Here is a 13,927-nt window from a genome sequence, read left to right as displayed (position 1 = left end):
GTATTAAATTCCTCCCTCCCTATAGCCCCTTGATTATTCACTATTGGGGTGTTTTTAGTGTCTTCTGCAGTGAAGACTGATAAAAACTAACATTTATTGCTATGGTTATTTAATTTCTATTACAGTCTTGGAATGACCTACAGCACAACTAATAAAGCTAATTGTGTTCCATAGTATTCCTTTCCTGAAAGGTCCACAATGTTTCCTCAGCTTTTCAGATGCTATGACTTTTAGTTTAAAGCTTGTTTTAATTGCTGCTTTTTTTAAAGTAAGAACCTGAATGTTAGAAAAAGGTTGAAACATATGACAAGAGTGCCAGATAGGATGACATTTTAATTCTTCAACAGACTATCCACCTAAGCACACTATCACTAGTGTTGTATTTGATGTACATTTTAAGTGATTACACATACGTAGATCAGTCTCAAGGCCATGGATGACAATCACGAAGCAATTCTGTCTTGTTTTGGCTTGGTAACTGTCGTTTTAAATCTGACATAATAAATAAGATTTTTTTAAATACCTGGGGGCGGAAATTCCCCCCGGCCGAAACGGGCGCATGCACTGCAGTTGACCGTCCATTACCGCCGATATGTCTTCGGTGTTAACAGGATAGAAATTGCTCTTTTTCGGCCCCAAAATGGAGCAGGGTGTTAATTCCCAGTGGTAATGGCTGGTTTCAGCGGTGTGCCTGCAGAGTGGAGATAGCACAGCGAAATTCCCCTCATCCATTTGATGCAAACCATCATGCTAACGATGCAGCTGCTCCCTGGCCTTCTTAAAGGGCAGGATTTGCAGCTGTGTCTTGAGTTCCTCTTGACCTTTCTTTGCACAGAATGGCCGCTGCCCTGGAAGCTCAGAATGCTCTCATGCACTCTGGGCAACAGGGCAGAGTGTATCTGACTACTTTCGTCTCTCATGACTTCCAGAATGTGTCTGCTGTCATGCAGTGTCAGCTGGAGGCTACGCGACATCCATCTGACTGCTGCCATTGCGGCTGTGTCCACCACGGTCCCCCGGGAGCCAAACGGTGCCACCACACCCCACCGACCTGTGCTCCAGCAGCTTGGTGGGGGAGGTGGTGTACTGGCCTGGGGGAGTGGCACTGGCTCCTCGGACCGGGATACTGATGTTACCTCGCCGGTTCACATCAGCCCTGAGCCGAGAGCTGCTAGTGTACAATTGCTGCCAACCATGGCTTCGCCCCAGCCACTTCCGACTGAAGGCACACAGGAGGATGCAGCCCAGTCTTCAGCCGGCCCTTCCAGGGCCACAACTGGTTGAGGGGGTCCGAGAAGGACATCTGCAGCTTCCTCTACCCACACACAGCTGCCTTCCCAAAGCCATGAGGCAGCCACAGGGGGACCCTGCAGCATACTGTAAGGATAGGTCTGCATAAGAGGGGTAATAAAGAGTTGGACAAGGGTGATAAGGATGATGTGAATGTTTTTGAGACCCATTGTTTGGGTTGCAATAAATCTTTATTTGGGGCTTTGAATTTGTGACTACGTCTGTCATTTCATTGTGCGGGAATGATGTGTGAGAGGGCTCACAGGTAGGCCCATGGACATGGCCAGATGTAGGCTTAAGTGGGCATTGACTTATGTGAAGCGGGCAGCTGTGAGACGGTGTTGTGCTTCCTTTGCAGGGTTAGGATGGGGACGCCGCCTCCTGTGTGGCTGCCCACCCGCATTCTGCTCCTCCTCCTGAGACTCCTCCTCCTCCTCAGACTCCTCCTTCTCCTCATGGGCCTCCTCATCCTCCTAACTGGACAGGGACTGGACAGGTTAGATGCGGGAAGAATGTTCTCGATGTTGGGGAAGTCCAGAACCAGGGGACATAGTCTTAGGATAAGGGGTAGGCCATTTAGGACTGAGATGAGGAGAAACTTCTTCACTCAGAGAGTTGTTAACCTGTGGAATTCCCTACCACAGAGAGTTGTTGATGCCAGTTCATTGGATATATTGAAGAGGGAGTTAGATATGGCTCTTACGATTAAGGGGATCAAGGGGTATGGAGAGAAAGCAGGAAAGGGGTACTGAGGGAATGATCAGCCATGATCTTATTGAATGGCGGTGCAGGCTCGAAGGGCCGAATGGCCTACTCCTGCACCTATTTTCTATGTTTCTATGTTTCATGCCCTCCTCATGGACCTCCTCCTCCTCCTCCTCATGGGCCTCCTCCTCCTCCTCCTCATGGGCCTCCTCCTCCTCCTGCACAGGTGCCACTGCTGCGTCGTCCTCCAATGGCTGCATCCTCATGATGGCAAGGTTGTGGAGCATGCAGCACACCACCACAAATCTGGAGACATGCTCAGGCGAGTACTGCAGCACACCCCCTGAGTAGTCGAGGCAACGGAACCTCTGCTTCAGAATGCCTATAGTGTGTTCGATTATTACCCTGGTGGCTGTCAGACTCTCATTGTAGGCCACCTGCCCATCAGTTCTCGGGTTGCACAGAGGAGTCATGAGCCAAGTACTTAGCGGTAGCCCTTGTCACCCAGGAGCCAGCTGCAATGTTCATTGGGACCAGTGAAGAAGCGTGGCACACCGTTCTGACACAGTATGAATGAGTAGTGGGTGCTGCCAGGGTACCGGGCATCCACATGCATTAACTTGTGGTTGTGGTCACAAACTGGTTGTACATTGAGGGACAGGAAGTCCTTGCAGTTCCTGAATTGCTCTGCAGCCTGGCGGGGTGCCCTGAGACCTACATGGGGTGCAGTCAATCACCCCCTGGACCCTGGAGAAGCACACAATGTGCATGAATCCAGTCTGGCGTTCCAATTGCTTCTCCCTGGTCAGGGAGAAGGAGATGTAGTCGGCCCTCCTCCCATAAAGAGCATCTGTGACCTCACGTATGGCTGTGTGGGCTGAAAACTGGGAAATGTTGCAGATGTCCACAGTGGCAGCTTGGAACGAACCTGTGGCATAGAAGTTGAGGGCTATAGTGACCTTCGCTGCCATGCTCAGGGCTGTCCTCACCCGTGTCTGTGGCTCCAATTCCGGCTGCAGGACATTACAGATCTCAGTGATGACGCCCTTCTGGAATCTCAGTCTGCGATCATCAGTCATATCAGTGTATGCAAATTGACGGTGTAAGACCTTCCGCGATATGCCTTCTCGCACCCACTTGCTATGCGAGGTGGCTCATTGGTTGCTCCATGCTGCTGTTCTGCCTCCTCAAATGCTACAGGCTGCTGCTGCCCAGAACCTGCCTCCTGGGCTCCTTGCCCATTTTCTGGTGGGGGGGTCAGCATACCAGACTCTCATCCTTGGTGGAGGCCCTTGCTGAGGGCCTTCGTGTGGCACCTCTCTTGCTTGCCCTCTGTGGCTGTAATGTATGTACATAAGGTCTGTCCACCAACAGGGGGCACTACTGTCGGAGGTCCTAGGGTCTTGGGTACACTCGTGCTGGGCCCGGTATATAACCTGAACTTCACCTTTGTATCTTCACTTCTGGAAGCCATTAAAGACTGACCAGGTTACACCTAGTCACTGACTCACAGTACGGAGTTCATTGTATCGTTTCATGCACCACAACTGGCGACAAGGCAAATACGAACCCACGCAAAAGTATGGCGAGCACAGCACGATCGAGTACTGTTGGAATTCTCGAGAGATTCAATGAGGGAGAGGATTGGGGAGATTTTACGGATCGTCTTGGCCAGTATTTTATGGCAAATGACCTAAACAAAGACATGGATGCAGAGAAGCGCAGGGCAGTTCTTCTCACCGTCAGTGCACTCATCAAGAATCTGCTCTCACCCACTCTTCCTACTGAACAGGATTACAAAGAACTGTGTGCTCCAGTTCAGGAACACATTAAACCCATGGAAGGAATCCTCATATCCAGATGTTGCTTCTATACGCACGTTCGTCCAGAAGGCCAGGATGTAGCGACATTTGTTACCGACCTGAGACGTCTTGCAGGGCCTTGCAAATTTGGGCCTGTGTTGGAAGACATGCTGCGTGACTTTTTCGTGATCAGGGTCAACCACGAGACGATCTTAAGTAAGTTGCTGACTGCAGAGAAAACGGACCTCAGCAAGGTTATCACCATCGCCCAGGCTTGCATGTCCACGCAGAAATGCACGAAGCAGATATCGCGACAAAACAGGAACTCCACGGCAAGTACTGTGTACAAAATTGTATCAATGGCCAGCAGAGCTGCACATGACAGGGCCTACTCGACTGCGTCTGCAAGACCGGGAGCCGCTCAAATTTCGCCATTGAGGACCTACTCGACTGCCTAATCCCTTGGGAGGACAGGCGCACCAACATCAGCGTCCTCACTCTGGCTAACATCCCCAGCATTGAAGCACTGACCACACTCGATCATCTCTGCTGGACAGGCCACATAGTCCACATGCCAGACACGAGACTCCCAAAGCAAGCACTCTACTCGGAGCTCCTTCATGGCAAATAAGCCAAAGGTGGGCAGCAGAAATGCTACAGGGACACCCTCCCTGATAAAGTGCAACATCCCCACTGACACTTGGGAGTCCTTGGCCCAAGACCACCCTAAGTGGAGGAAGTGCATCCAAGAGGGCGCTGAGCACCTCGAGTCTCAATGCCGAGAGTATGCAGAAATCAAGCGCAGACAGCAGAAAGAGCGTACCGCAAACCAGTCTCACCCACCCCTTCCCTCAATGACTCTGTCCCACCTGTGACAGGGTCTGTGGCTCTCGTATTGGACTGTTCAGCCACCAAAGAACTCACTTCAGGAGTGGAAGCAAGTCTTCCTCGGTTCCGAGGGACTGCCTATGATGATGATGATGACTCGACTGCGTATGCGAAAACGGGAGCCGCTCAAAGCCCAGCATCAGGCGCAAACCTGAGCTCAACGTGTTGGCATTGTGGGGTCAATCACTGACCCCATTAGTGCCACTTCAGGCAATATGTATGCAGAGGGTGTGCGAAGACGGGGCATCTTCAGCGGACGTGTCCGCAGCGGAGCAAGGGAGCTGCGACACACCACGTGGATGATGATCAATTCAGCGTGGATCTAACAATGCAGCCCGAATCATTTGAGAGCTCCGAGGGGGAAGTGTACAGCGTACGTGCATTCCTAACAAAGAGCCAACCGATAATGATGGAGGTAAAATTACTAACAAAGAGCCAACCGATAATGATGGAAGTAAAATTAAACGCCGTGCCTCTATCCATGGAATTAGACACTGGTGCGAGTCGATCGATAATGAGCTAGAAGACTTTCAAAAAGCTGTGGGAGACCAAGGCAGAGAGACCCAAGCTGAGTCTGATAAATGCGAAGTTGCGTACCTACACCAAAGAGCTCATACCAGCGATCGGTAGTGCAGCAGTAAAAGTGTCGTACGAGGGAGCGGTTCGTGATCTACCTTCATGGATTATCCCGGGCAACGGCCCATCGTTATTCGGCAGGAGTTGGTTCGAGAAAATAAAATGGAAATGGTACGATATCAAAGCTTTGTCATCAGCGGATGATTATTTGTGTGCTCAAGTGCTGAGCAAATTTCCCTCACTGTTTGAACCGGGAATTGGCAGCTTCAAGGGAGCCAAGGTGCAGATTCATCTAGGCCCAGAGACAAAGCCCATCCATCACAAAGCCAGGGCGGTCCCGCACATGATGAGAGAAAAGGTCGAGCTCGAATTGGACAGACTACAACGCAAGGGGGGTCATCTCATTGGTAGAACTTAATGAATGTGCCAGCCCCATTGTTCTGATGTTAAAGAGCAACGGCACGGTCTGGATTTGTGGAGACTACAAGGTCACGATCAAGCGAGTTTCGAAACAAGATCAGTATCCACTACCGAAAGCTGATGACCTGTTTGCAACGCTCGCCGAGGAAAAATCGTTCACCAAATTGGATCTAACGTCGGCCTACATGACACTGGAACTGGTTGAATCATCAAAGAAACTTACGTGCATCAACATGCACAAAGGACTGTTTATTTACAACAGGTGCCCTTTTGGCATTCTTTCGGCAGCAGCCATATTTCAGAGAAACATGGAGAGCCTATTGAAATCTGTCCCCAGGACCGTGGTATTCAAAGATAACATCCTAGTCACAGGTCGTGACACCGTCGAGCACCTGCACAATCTGGAAGAGGTCTGTACAAAGTGGGACTCAGGCTGAAATGTTCGAAGTGCGTTTTCATGGCACCAGAGGTCGAATTCCTTGGACGAAAGATTGCTGCAGACGGAATCAGGCCTACAGATGTGAAAACAGAGCCCATCAAAAATGCGCCCAGGTCCCAGAATGTGACGGAGCTGCATTCGTTCCTGGGTCTTCCTAACTACTTCGATAACTTCTTACCCAATTTGAGCACAGTATTAGAGCCTTTGCACAAGCTACTCAGGAAAGGAGATGACTGGGTATGGGGTGAACTTCAAGACAGAGTCTTTGAGAAGGCTAGAAATCTGATGTGTTCCCACAAGCTACTGGTACTGTATGACCCATGTAAGTGTTTAGTTTTGACCTGTGATGAGTTGTCCTATGGGGTCCGCTGCGTACTCCAGCAAGCCAATGAGTCAGGCAAACTGCAACCAATTGCATACGCATTTCGAAGCCTGTCCAAGGCAGAAAGAGCCTACGGCATGGTAGTGAAAGAGGCTTTAGCATGTGTTTATGGGGTAAAATAAATGCACCAGTACCTGTTTGGGCTTTGCTTCGAGCTGGAAACCGATCACAAGCCGCTTATATCGTTGTTCTCGGAACATAAAGGTATCAATACTGTTATGTATGTGAACCTCACCTATGTGTAAGACTTGCTCCAGGGTACACAGGTGACCCATAGGTCTCCCACAGGTGTGCCCCCTAGTGGCAAGTCTTACACATAGGTGAGGTTCACATACATAACAAATACCAACGTGTTGATCTGCATCCTGAAGTGGGTGCTGATATTATCTGCCTATGATTATGTCATTCGCCATAGACCAGACACCGACAACTGCGCTGATGCATTGAGCCAGTTACCGTTGCCCACACCATAGGTGGAAATGCCAATGCCCGCAGAGCTACTCATGGTCATGGATGCCTTTGAGAGTGAAGATGCCTTTGTCACTGCTCAACAAGTTAAGACCTGGACCAGCCAGGATCCGACCCGATTGGTTGTAAAACGTTCTGTTCTTAACGGGGACTGGAGGACCATCCCCAAGGAAATGGGTGATGAAACCAAACCGTTCAGCCATCGCAAAGATGAGCTTTCCATCCAGTCTGACTGTTTACTGTGGGGTAATCGTGTTGTAATGCCCAAGAAAGGCAGGGCGAGATTTTTACGGGAGTTACATAGTATGCATCCCGATATAGTCATGATGAAGGCCATCGCCAGGTCCCATCTTTGGTGGCCTGACACATTGACTCGGACATAGAGTCATCCGTGCATCAGTGCAGCACTTGCATGCAGTTAAACAATGCCCCAAAGGATGCTCCGCTCAGTCTGTGGTCATGGCCATCCAAACTGTGGCCTAGAATCCACATCGACTTTGCGGGCCCCTTCCTCGGTAAAATGTTTTTTGTGGTAGTGGATGCATACTCCAAATGGATAGAATGTGTGATCATGTCATCTAGCACTTCCACTGCCACCATTGAGAAACTGAGAGCCATGTTTGCCATACATGGTCTTCCAGACATCGTTGTCAGCGACAACGGACCATGTTTCACTAGCGTGGAGTTGCAAGAGTTCATGAAACGCAACGGCATAAAACATGTGAGGTCAGCCCCGTTCAAACCTGCATCCAATGGTTAAGTGGAGCGGGCAGTTCAAGCCATCAAGCAGAGCCTGAAATGCATAACTCACGGTCTGTCATGCATACTGTTCAGTGGCAGGACAAGGTCACACACGCTCACCGGGGTTCCGCCTGCGGAACTATTGATGAAGAGAGGCCTCAAAATCAGGATCTCTCTAGTCCATCCTGACCTTAACGATCATGTCAAAACCCGACGTCAACGCCAGCAGTGGTATCACGACCACGCCGCAGTGTCACACGACATATCTGTAAATGACCCAGTGTATGTACTTAACCATAGTCAAGGGCCCAAGTGGCTCCCCGGCAATGTTACGGATAAGGAGGGTAACCGGGTGTATATGGTTAAGCTCAAGAATAGGCAGATGTGCAGGAAACACATTGATCAAATCAAGCTAAAACACACTGACAAATCGGAACAGTTGGAAGAAGACACCGCGAGCTTAGACGACCAACCAACTCACGTCCAACCATCAGAAGAACCCACTGTGGTCAACGCGCAGCCCCAAGTTGTGAGAGGCTCAGAAAGCACTGGAATTGTACTGAGACAGTTAACCAGGGAATGAAGGGCTCCGGACCGTCTGAACTTGTAATATGGACTTGTGCCAAGAACTGCGGGGGGGGGGGGCAGGCGGAATGATGTAATGTATGTACACAAGGTCTGCCCACCACCAGGGGGCACTACCATCAGAGGTCCTAGGGTCATAGGTACACTCGTGCTGGGCCCGGTATATAACCTGAACTTCACCTTTGTATCTTCACTTCTGGAAGCCATGAAAGACTGACCAGGTTACACTTAGTCACTGGCTCACAGTACGGAGTTCATTGTATCATTTCATACACCACAGTGGCCATCTCCCTGGCCCTCTCCATGCTGATTCGCAATAATGACCTTGCTCACTGCCTCTTCAGCCGTTGCCCCCGGCACCGCCTTCTCCTCCGTGTCTCGGTGGCACGCACAATGCGCAGGATGCGTTTGCCTGCAAGCATTACCCCCCCTCTCCAAGGCCTCAACAAGCGCAGCCTCCTTGAAGTGGCCGCCCTGTTCTGCAGATGGAAGGTGCTTCCAGCACTCACTAAGTGCGCACTGTAGCTTGTACTGCTGCTCAAAGAACGCAACAAAGTCGCCGACAATAAATTGAACTAAATCACCAACCCTTTAAGGCACTCCAGCGGTATGAATCAGCATTGATGCATTACTCGAAAAATCCTACTCTTGGCACCGCCAAGCAGTCGGACGACTTTATAAGGGCAATAAGGCTTCTGGTCTGGAACCACAGCGGTGCACTTAGGAGTGCTGTCCGCTGTCCATCACTGCCGCGGAAGTGGGGGGGAAGAGGTACGGTGCTGTACACCGCCGCTAAGCCACGTCAGGGAAATACCTATCTCGGCGACCATTTCACAAGAGCTCACCGGTCACTGGACTCCACAGCGTGGCCTTCGGTTTGAGATGTTCTTAGGCCTGACCAAGAGAAGCAATTTTGGCCCCCTGCGCTCTTCAGCCTATATCATTGCATATGTTGCAAAGTTGGCCATTATTGTGACTTTAGAAACAAGCTTGAGATGAAGTCAAACATACACAGACTTTGTGATTGGTTCAGTTATGAATATGACAATCTATTATTTTTTGACTGAGGCTGGCAGTTATGAGTTTCTAAACATCCTTGGCAATAGGTTGAGAGTTAGATAAAGAAGTAAACTGAGAATTGCTTTTTGAGTGGAATTGAGTCAGGTAGATGTTAGAGAGGTAGGTAGATGTAGTGAGCTTCCCTAACTATGGTACCTGGAGCAGTAGTATAGTGGTAAGATCACTAGACTAGTAATCCAGTGCCTGGATGAATGATCCTGAGACATGAGTTCAAATCCCACCATGGTAACAGTTAATTAAATAAAATCTGGAATTAAAAAGCTAGTATCAGTATCAGTAATGGTAACCATGAAACTATCGGATTGTTGTTAAAAACCCATCTGGTGCAGACCCACAAACCACTCAGTACAACACAACCCCTACGAAAAACAATAAGAATAAAGATGGGCAGACCATATGGCTTTGGCACCGGCTACAGACATGACATTGGCACACCCAGTCTAGTAGACCCTGCAAAGTTCTTCTCATCAACATCTGAAAACTTGTACCAAAATTGGGAGACCTATCCCACAGATTAATCAAACAACAGCCTGATGTAGGCATACTTACAGAATCATACCTTTCAGCCAATGTTCCAGAATCCTCCATCACCATCCCATGGTCTGGCCTGCTGGTGGGACGCGGGAGGGAGTGGCCTTGGGAGTCTTCAACATTGACTCCGGACTCTAATGGCTTCAAGTCACTCCTGCTGATTACCACCGACCACCCTCCCTCATCTGATAAATCAGTACTCCTCCATGTCCAACACCACTTGGAAGAAGCACTGAGAGCAGCAAGGGCACAGAAGGGACTTCAATGTCCATCATCAAGACTGGCTTGGTTGCACCACTGCTGACTGAGTCCATTTGGAAAAGCAGAGTCAGCAAGATTTTACGAAAAGGAAATCAGGTTTGACAAATTTGCTGGAGTTCTTTGTGGATAAGGGGGAACCAGTGGATGTGCACTGGTGTATTTAGATTTCCAGAACGCATTCGATAAGCTGCCACATAAAAGGTTACTGCACAAGATAGGTACTAATGGGGTTGGATGTAATATATTACCATGGATAGAGGATTGGCTAACTAACAGAAAACAGAGAGCTGGGATAAATGGGTATTTTCTGGTTGGTCAACATTAACTAATGGGGTGTCACAAGGTTCGGTGCTGGGGCCTCAACTATTTATAATCTATATTAATGATTTGGATGAAAGGACTGAGTGTAATGTAACCAAGTTTGCTGATAATACAAAGATGGGTGGGAACGCAAGTAGTGAGGAGGACACAAAAAATCTACAAAGGGATATAGACAGGCTAAATGAGTGGGCAAAAATTTGGCAGATTGAGTATAATGTGGGAAAGCGTGAGGTTATCCACTTTGGCAGGAAAAATAAAAAAGCAAATGATTATTTAAATGGAGAGAGATTGCAAAATGCTGCAGTGCAGAGGGACCTGGGGGTCCTTGTGCATGAAACACAAAAAGTTAGTAAGCAGGTACAGCAAGTAATCAGGAAGGCAAATGGAATGTTGGCCTTTATTGCAAGGGGGATAGAGTATAAAAGCAGAGAAGTCCTGCTACAACTGTACAGGGTATTGGTGAGGCCACACCTAAAATACTGTGTACAGTTTTGGTCTCCTTATTTAAGGAGGGGTATACTTGCATTGGAGACTGTTCAGTAGGTTGACTCCGGAGATGAGGGGGTTGACTTATTAAGATAGGTTGAGTAGGTTGGGCCTATACACCTTGGAGTTTAGAAGAATGAGAGGTGATCTTATTAAAACATATAAGGCTCGACAAGATAGATGCAGAAAGGATGTTTCACCTCATGGGGGAATCTAGAACTAAGGGGCATAGTTTCAGAATAACGGGTCGCCCATTTAGAACTGAGATGAGGAGGAATTTGTGGAATTCTTTGTTGTGGAGGCTGGGTCATTGAATATATTTAAGATGGAGATCGACAGATTTTTGAACAATAAGGGAGTGAAGGGTTATGGGGAGCGGGCAGGGAAGTGGAACTGAGCCCAAGATCAGATCAGCCATGATTGTATTAAATAGTGGAGCAGGCTCGAGGGGCCTAATGGCCTAGTCCTGCTCCTATTTCTTATGTTCTTATGACATAGCTGCCAGACTGGGTCTGCAGCAGGTGGTGAGAGAACCAAGATAAGGGAAAGCCTGCTTGACCTCGTCCTTGCCAACCTATCTGTCGCAGATGCAGCTGTCCATTACGGCATTGACCACCGCACAGTCATTGTGGGGACAAAGTCCTGTCACGGACACCATCCATCATGTAGTGTGATACTATCACTACGCTAAATGAGATAGATTCAGAACCGATCCAGCAGCTCAAAACTGGGCATCCATGAGGCTCTGTGGGCCATCAGCAGCAGCAGAATTGTATTCCACCACAATCTGTAAACTCATGGCCCGCCTTATCCCTCACTCTACCATTGCCATCAAACCAGGGGACCAATCCTGGTTCAATAAGGAGTGCAGAAGAGCATGCCAGGAGTAGCACCATGCATAACTAAAAATGAGATGCCAACTTGGGGAAGCTGCATCACAGGACTACATGTATGCGAAAACCGGAAGCAGCATGCTATAGACAGGGCTAAGCGATGCCACAACCAACGGATCAGATTAAAGCTCTGTAGTCCGGCCATATCCAGTCGTGAATGGTGGTGGACCATTAAACAACAAACAGGAGGTTCCATGCATATACCCATCCTCAATGATGGCGGAGCCAAGCTGTGAGTGCAAAAGACAAGGCTGAAGCGTTTACAAACATCTTCAGCCAGAAGTGACGAGTGGATGATCCATATCAGCCTCCTCCTGAGGTTCCTACCATCACAGAAGCCAGTCTTCAGCCAATTCTATTCACATACATATGATATCAAGAAAAGGCTTAGCACACTGGATACATCAAAGGCTATGGGCCCTGACCACACCCCAGCTGTTGTGCTGAAGAATTGTGCTCCAGAACTAGCCGTGCCTTTAGCCAAGCTGTTCCAGTACAGCTACAACACTGGCATCTATCCGACAATGTGGAAAACTGGCGAGTTTGGCCTGTCCACAAAAAGCAGGACAAATCCAATCCGTCCAATTGCTGCCCATCAGTCTACTCTCAATCATCAGCAAAGTGATGGAAGGTGTCATCAAATGTGCTTTCAAGCGGCAATAACTTGCTCACCGATGCTCAGTTTGGGTTCCGCCAGGACCTCTCGGCTCCATTCCTCAGTACTGCCTTGATCCAAACATGGACAAAGAGCTGAATTCCAGAGGTGAGGTGAGAGTGACTGCCCTTGACATCAAGGCAGCATTTGACCAAATGTGGCATCAAGGAGCCCCAGTAAAATTGAAGTCAATGGGAATCAGGGGGGAAACTCTCCACTGTCTGGAGTCATACCTAGCACAAAGGAAGATGGTTGTGGTGGTAGGAGTTCAATCATCCCATCCCCAGGACATCACTGCAGGAGTTCCTCAGGGCAGTGTCCTGGGCCCAACCATCTTCAGTTGCTTCATCAATGACCTTCCCTCCATCATAAGTTCAGAAATGGGGATGTTCGCTGATGATTGCACAGTGTTCAGTGCTATTCACAACTCCTCAGATAATGGAGCAGTTCATGCCCTCAAGCAGCAAGACCTGGATGACATTCAGGCTTGGGCTGATAAGTGGCAAGTAACATTCGCGTCACACAAGTGCCAGGCAATGACTATCTCCAAAAAGCGAGAGTCTAACCACCGCCGAATTCCCCACCATCTAGATCCTGGGGGTCACCCTTGACCAGAAACTTAACTGGACTAGCCACATAAATAGCTTGGGAGCAAGAGCAGGTCAGAGATTGGGTATTCTGCGGTGGTCTCACCTCTTGTTTCCTCAAAGCCTTTCCACCATCTACAAGGCACAAGCCAAGTGTGATGGAATACTCTCCACTTGCCTGGATAAGTGCAGCTCCAACAACACTCAAGAAGTTCGACACCATCCAAGACAAAGCAGCCCGCTTGATTGACACCTCATCCACCACCACAAACATTCACTCCCTCCATCATCGACGTACCGTGGCTGCAGAGTGTACCATCTACAAGATGCACTGCAGCACTCACCAAGGCTTCTTCGGCAGCACCTCCTAAACCTCTATCACCTAAAAGGACAAGGGCAGCAGGCGTATGTTAACACCATGACCTCCACATTCCCCTCCAAGTCACACGCCATTCTGACTTGGAAGTATTTTGCCGTTCCTTCATCGTCGCTGGGTCAAAATCCTGGAACTCCCTCCCTAACAGCAGTGTGGGAGAACTTTCATCACAATGATTGCAGTGGTTCCAGGAATGGTAGCATCATGATAACATCATTACGATGCTTAAACAAAGGGGACTACAGTGGGATGAGGGCAGAGTTAGCTAAAGTAGTCTGGGAACACAAACTAAACGGTGGCACAATTGAGGAACAGTGGAGGACTTTTAAGGAGCTCTTTCATAGTGCTCAACAAAATATATTCCAGTAAAAAAAGAAGGGCGGTAAGAGAAGGGATAACCAGCTGTCGATAACCAAGGAAATGAAGGAGAGTATCAAATTA

This window comes from Pristiophorus japonicus, chromosome 1 (genome assembly GCF_044704955.1).
Source record: "Pristiophorus japonicus isolate sPriJap1 chromosome 1, sPriJap1.hap1, whole genome shotgun sequence".
Classification (NCBI taxonomy): Eukaryota; Metazoa; Chordata; class Chondrichthyes; family Pristiophoridae; genus Pristiophorus; species Pristiophorus japonicus.
Note: the sequence above shows the minus strand (reverse complement) of the source record.